This window comes from Lactuca sativa, chromosome 6 (genome assembly GCF_002870075.4).
Source record: "Lactuca sativa cultivar Salinas chromosome 6, Lsat_Salinas_v11, whole genome shotgun sequence".
NCBI classification, from domain to species: Eukaryota; Viridiplantae; Streptophyta; class Magnoliopsida; order Asterales; family Asteraceae; genus Lactuca; species Lactuca sativa.
In genome coordinates this window covers 91,541,038-91,547,878 of record NC_056628.2, presented here as the reverse complement: position 1 = coordinate 91,547,878, position 6,841 = coordinate 91,541,038, and the positions used below count along the sequence as shown (strand labels likewise).

Genomic DNA, 6,841 nt, shown 5'->3' with positions numbered 1-6,841 from the left:
AGATCTAAGCATTCATGAGGCAAGTTGAGAGCTTTTTACCTCAAATGAATGCAAAATGGTGGTGTTATCCTAGATCCTTGAGCTCAAGCTACTCCGGTTCTTCTTCTTCAACTTATTCTTTCTCCTTCCAAGCTTCAAATCTCCAAAATGAGCTTCACAAGGCCAAAAACACACAAGGATGAAGAATGAGAGGTTTCTAGGGTTTTCTAAATCGAGGTGGCTAGTAAGGAGGCTAGGGTTTGGGACATAATGTTGTATTTATATGGTTTAAACACTAAAAATTAGGGTTTTGAGTCTGCTTGTGTACGCTGCGCCTACGCTCCTCCGCCCCCCGCATCCAATGTTGCACTACGCCCAGCGTACGTCTTCGGGTAGCCCAATCATGACGGCCCATTTGCTAAATCCCAACTCAAAAATCCATTTATTTATTTCATAGACCAACAATTAATTACAATGATATTAAATAATTATTACCTCAAGTGATGGATGTTACAAATCATGTTTCCGTTATCTTGTTGTGTCAGCATAGCTTGAATAAAACAATAATCCATCTAATTTGTCCATTTTGTTTGTTTTTTCTTACCAACTTGTTCTTCCTTGATCTTCTCCATGGTCTTGAGTACCACCTCAGTACTCTCCATGACTCTCTGACCAACCTCGCCCCAACAGATTGGGGTCCTATACTTCCTCCCATAGAGCATCTCAAAAGGAGCCCGATCTATGTTGGCATGATAACTGTTGTTATATTAAAATTCCGCCAACGGAAGATACATATCCCAACTACCGCCGAAATCCAATACACAAGCACACAACATATCCTTGAGAGTTTGGATTGTCCTCTCACTCTGCCCGTCAGTCTGAGAGTGAAAAGTGGTACTGAAGTGAAGACGAGTACCCATCTCTTCATGGAACCGCTTACAAAATCTAAAAGCAAAATGAACATCTCGGTCTGACACTGCCGAAATTGGCTACAATTTGCTCACACTTCCGGCGCTCTTCCTTCATTCCCTCGACCTGCGCCTCCAAAATCCGTTTCAGCAAGAGAGTAATCACTGTCATCCTCAAACATATATCTCGAATCGGAGCCACCACTTCCTTGCAGCTAAGAGCATCGGCCACCACATTGGCCTTCCCTGGGTGATAAAGGATCTCCTAGTCGTAATCCTTCATCACATCTAACCACCAGCGCTGCCTCGTGTTCAGATTCGGCTGATCCATCAGGTACCTCAAGCTCTTGCGGTCCGTGTAAACAGTACAATGAACCCCATAGAGGTAGTGTCGCCAAATCTTGAGGGTGAAAACTACAGCCCCCAGCTCCAAATCGTGCGTCGGGTAGTTCGCCTCGTGAGGCTTCAACTGCCTCGAAGCGTATGTTATCATGTGGTCTCGCTGCATCAGCACTACGCCCATACGTATGATAAAAGCATCACAGTAAACCACGAAGTCATCGACGCCCTTCGGTAAAGTCAGAATCGGTGCCTCACATAACCGCTGTCTGAGAGTCTCGAAGGATGCCTGCTGCTCAGGCCCCCAATAGAATGTCACCGACTTCTTGGTCAGTCAGGTCAAAGAAAAAACAATCTTGGAGAAATCCTGAATGAATCTCCGATAATAACCCGCCAGACCAAGAAAACTTCGATTCTCAGATGGAGACCTCGGAACCTCCCATTGCATCACGACCTCTATCTTGGCCGGATCGACCAGAATACCCTTCTGGTTGACAAGGTGCCCTAGAAACTGCACCTCGCGCAACCATAACTCACACTTGGAGAACTTTGCGAAAAGTTTCTCCTTCCTCAGCGTCTCCAGCACCTCCCTCAGGTGCTCCTCATGCTACTCCTAATTCCTGGAATAAACCTAGATATCATCGACGAAGACTATCACAGATCAGTCTAACATCGTTCTGCACACGTGGTTCATGAGATCCATGAACACGGAAGGAGCATTGGTGAGCCCAAACGACATCACCATGAAGTCATAGTGACCATAGCGAGTCTGAAAGGTTGTCTTCGACACGTCGTCATCCCTGACTGAAGAGAATTGTTATTGAGATTTATGAAAGCAAAATATGATTTGAGTGATTGACGAGTTAGAACATCAAGAGTAAATATTAATCAGATCTTATATTGATGAATACTGATTACAGAATAAGCAGAAAGGATATTTTCGTTTTAGAAAGTTATCTCCTCTACTTCTATCCTCAATCCCTATTTATAGGGAACATGAGTGTACAAAAAATATACTAAGTCTAAACATTATACTTCGCACAAATATGACTTAGTAAAATAACATAAAGATGCGAAATTATACAAACACAATATTCGACTTTTACAATTTTGCTTCTACAATCTCCCCCTTTGTAAACAGTCGAAGTTATTCAGTCCATAAGCTTTTGAACATCAGAGTGAATTGTCTTTCGCACTTCTCCATACCAGGAAATCACCTTCTTGAGATCCTTCTTGTCTCCTTCATTTTTCTTCTTGCAATTGTTCATACGAACAATAAAGTGCGTATATTGCGAAGAAGTATATCTTTCCACCTCTGAGACTTTAAACAAGAATTTCTTGGCCTTCCCCTTCGTATCTCTTCCTGAAAACACCATGCCGAAAGGTTTCAGGCATATTTCCCCAACAACATATTTCGATAATGCTGACTGGGATAAGGTTTCTTCCCAAGTAACATTCACTTCTCTTCCTAACACATTCGCCAATTCTTCATCAGTAAGAGCCAAACAATCGAAGTAATTGTCGATGTATGTCTTAACATGTGCGAAGCCTATCTTGAACACTTCAGTCTCAGAGCCTTTGAGCTTATTCTCTTCCATATGCTTCAAAATCAGAGCCACTTGAATCAAATCGTTGCAGTTCATCTGAGGAAAATCAGCTACAGTGAAGTCATACTGCTTGTTGTCTGCTCTAATAACAAAGTAACGGAAATTTTGAAGCATGTCTTCAAACATCGTATCTTTCTTGATTGTTAGCAGCTTTTTGATCTTCATTAAAGACCAAACTTAATCCGGATTCTTCCCCAATACAGCATGAAATCTGATTTTCATGTGTATATAATCATCAGGATTATCAAACTTCTCGCTAATCTTGTACTGAGCAGTAATGAAGAGCATTTCGTTGATTGGAAAATCTAGCTGACAATTGTCTGAATTCGCAATATCATAACTTCTCTTTGGCTTCTTCTCGAATTCATACATTTCCCTCCCCACAACTTTTGGCTCTATGGTTTCGTAAGAGTACAGCTTCGCAGGATCTCCTTTGTTCATTGTGGGAGGATCACTTGCCCTTTGCCTCATGATGCTTTGTACTTGTCTCATTCTCTCCAACTCAGCCTCTGCCTCAGCTTTCTTCTCCTCCTTCGATTTTTCATACAATATTCCTTTTCCTTTTCCCACAACATCTGTTTGAGGTTTTGAACTCGAACCTCCTTCTTTTTCCCCAATCGAAATTCCTTTGGCAATCGGTCTTGTGGTTATTGTAGTTGAGGAAATAGGCATAGTAATTATTGGAAGAGTAGATTTAAGCTGGGTAGATATAAATTTTCCCACTGTCTTCGCATCCTCCTCTTTACTTGAATTCTTCTCTCCCCTTTGCACCCCTGTGAAAGCAGGTGGGGCACTCTTCGGTAGTAAGGAGGTAAAATTTGCGATTGGTGCAAGAGCTTTCTGAATTGCTTGTTCTAAAGTATTAATCTTTAGAGACAAGAACTCAGGAGTGAGAATTTGATTAGATGAAGATTGCGAAACCACAGTTTTCAGCTCAGTCACCAACTTGATCAGCTGATCAAACTTCTCCTGGGTTTCTTTGTGATTAGCTTCAAGGATAGAGACAACAACAACCTTTTGAACTTCTGTAGCAACCACATCAATCTTCTTTTGAACTTCAACATGTTGAGAAGTAATATCCCTCAAATGGAATCTCATCTTTGGAATGGAATTCATTTCCCAATTCCTTATAACAAAGGCAATGAGTTCTAAGAGCTTCATTCGCCAATACTTCAATCGTATCCTTTAAATGATTGTTTAATTCTTCATCAAGAGGAACCACTTCACCATTACCATTCAAAACCTTGTCACATGCTCTCAAGATTATTTCAGAAGCACCTTTACAATGTGCCCTAAAATACCCTCCAGGGAGTTCCAAAACCACAACCATACGCTTTTTTTTCCAGAGTTAAACGGTTCCACTTTGACCAGGTTTGACTTTTCAAGCTCCATTTGTTTTTCTTTAAGCATGAGACCAAATTCCAAAAGGGCAGTTTCGGTTGGGGTTACGAGAATTTCAGTCTTGTTTTTTTCAGTCTTCACCACTTCCCCTCCCGTATTGTTGAAAATCGACTCGACTAGTAACCCGAGGGCAGAATCGGAAATTGTAGAGCAAAATGTCGACACCCCATGGTTCACTTCTCTTATTTCTCCACAAATCCAATCTTTCACAAGTGTCATGTGGTTTGTAGTCAAGGTTCCAGTTTTATCACTGCAGATATTAGTAGCAGATCCCATGGTTTCACAAGCTGCCAAATGACGAACAAGGGCACGATCATTCATCATCTTTTTCATGGCAAATGCAAGACTTAATGTCACAACTAAGGGTAGTCCTTCAGGAACTGCAACAACCACAATGGTGACTGCTATAGCAAAATACTCCAACATCTCAAGGGCATTTTCGCCATTCCAAGTCCAATGGGATCCTTCCTCCATCTTTCTTACAAACAATCCTTGCACCAAAATAGCAAAAGTAATAACAGCAAAAAAGAGTCCAATCTTCCCTATAATTGTGGCTACTCCATTAAGTTTAACCTGTAATGGAGTCTCATCATCTCCACCTTCACTTAATGTTGCCATTAGTTTCCCCCATTGGGTTCTCATTCCAACAGTGGTAACAACCATTTTACATGATCAGTTTTGAACTTTAGTTCCAGATAAAAGAAACGGGGTTTCAACTGTTACAGTTCTTGGATCACTTTCACTTGTTAGACTTGATTCATCTATCAGTAGTGAAAATCCAGAAACAAAAAGTCCATCAGTTGGGACTTGATCACCCACAGTAAGGTGCACAATATCACCAACAAGAAGCTCGTATATTGAGATCTTTTGTCTGCATTCGTTTCTTGTAACTAGAATTGTAATCTTCTTTTTCTCTTTATCTAAATCTTTGAACTGTAAAGATTGCCTATAGTCACTTGTGGCAGTGACAAATACTACCAATAGTATGCTTGCTATAATCTTAAGACCATCATGTGCACCCTTTGGCCACCCTTCCATTGTAATGCCTACAATTAAGGAAACAAAGGAACATAAACCGAGTATCATGAGGGTTGTATCTTGTAGAGCTTCCCATATGTAAACCAAGAAGCCATTTGATGGGCTTTCTGTGAATTGATTAATTTCATAAATGTCTTTTCTTTTGTTAAGTACTTCCTCAGAAGTAGATATTCCAGTGGTGGTTGATGTGGAAATCTTTTTCACAATTCCTTCAACTCCATCATGAGCTTTTAACTTCTCCAAGCTTCGGCCTTCAACTATTGATCCTAATTCGTATGGACCAATTTGGAAGCCTGCAGCTTTCACTTCCTCAGGTACACTGTAAGTTATACCATTGAGAAATTGAATTGTTGCATGTGAAACCAGCATCAAGGTTCGTAGACTCTCCAGATTGGATCGTTGAAAAGCACGAGCTTCGAAACGCTTGGACAGATTAGCAGTGAAACGAAAACGTCGTTTCCGATTCTTCACCACCCAACACAACTTCCTCCATCTCTGTAACGCTTCCTCCGATGAGTTCTTCGGCTTGACCTCGAAATTATCATTCAAATAGCTCTCCATCGCTACTGCTTCAACGAAACCGGTGCTTGGTTTTTCAAAATGGCATCAGATTCAAAAAAGCAAAACACAACTGAAGATCTTTTGCCACTTCGCTTGTACTGTGCTAGACTACGGATCTGGCTTTATTAAAAATTGATTTGTGTTAGATCGTCGATTAGGTAGATCCTTGAGGATTTTGTAAGCAAAATGGAATGAAAATATAAAATTACAGTTGAAGTGATTGGAAATTTTGAAAATGAGAAAGAGGGAGTTGACCTTTTCTTTAGTTTTAGGTTACAAGAAATACACGCACAGCAGGTTTTCCCACAATTGGATGCCAAAGCCAATCTTCTATGCCAAAGCCAGCTGACATCATTAGATGCTTTTGATAGTAAACACACAGTAGGTTTTCCCACAATTGGTTTGATGTCCAGTGTAAACATATCACCATATCTTTTGGATTTGAGAAGTACTTCATTGGACTTCGCATTTGAAATGATACTTCCTTCTTCATTAAATACAACTTGGTTTCCAGTACCAACAACAAGTTGTGACACACTTATCAAATTATGTTGAAGTCCTTCAACATAAGCAACTCTGTTGACAGTGAATTGTCCATTTGTGACTTTCCCATAGCCTTTCACTTGACACTTGTGATTATTCCCAAATTTGACTACTCCTGCATTTTCCAAGCTTCTATAATCTCGCAAGTTTTCCTTTCTTCCAGTTATATGACGAGAACAATCACTATCAATATACCATTTCGTATCATATTGCTCGTCACACATCACCTTCATTTATTGAAAAAATTTAGGAACCCAAAACTTGCTGGGTCCATCATTAGTAGAATGAAAAAAATTCTTTGAATTTAAAAACCATGTTTTCACTTTGTTTGTGACAGAATCCATTATATCAACATCATCAGATCTAGATATTGAAATATAGTCGTTCAATAGTTTTGGATTTCCATTGATTGTAATCTTATCCTTCACAACATTCGCATTTTTGATAACTGGTTTCCATTTTTGA

At 40.1% G+C, this 6,841-nt stretch overlaps 1 pseudogene; it reads right to left on the bottom strand.

Moving 5' to 3' along the window:
• Positions 1-3,890: 3,890 nt before the first annotated feature.
• Positions 3,891-6,120, bottom strand: LOC111895943 (calcium-transporting ATPase 1-like; annotated as a pseudogene).
• Positions 6,121-6,841: the final 721 nt, after the last annotated feature.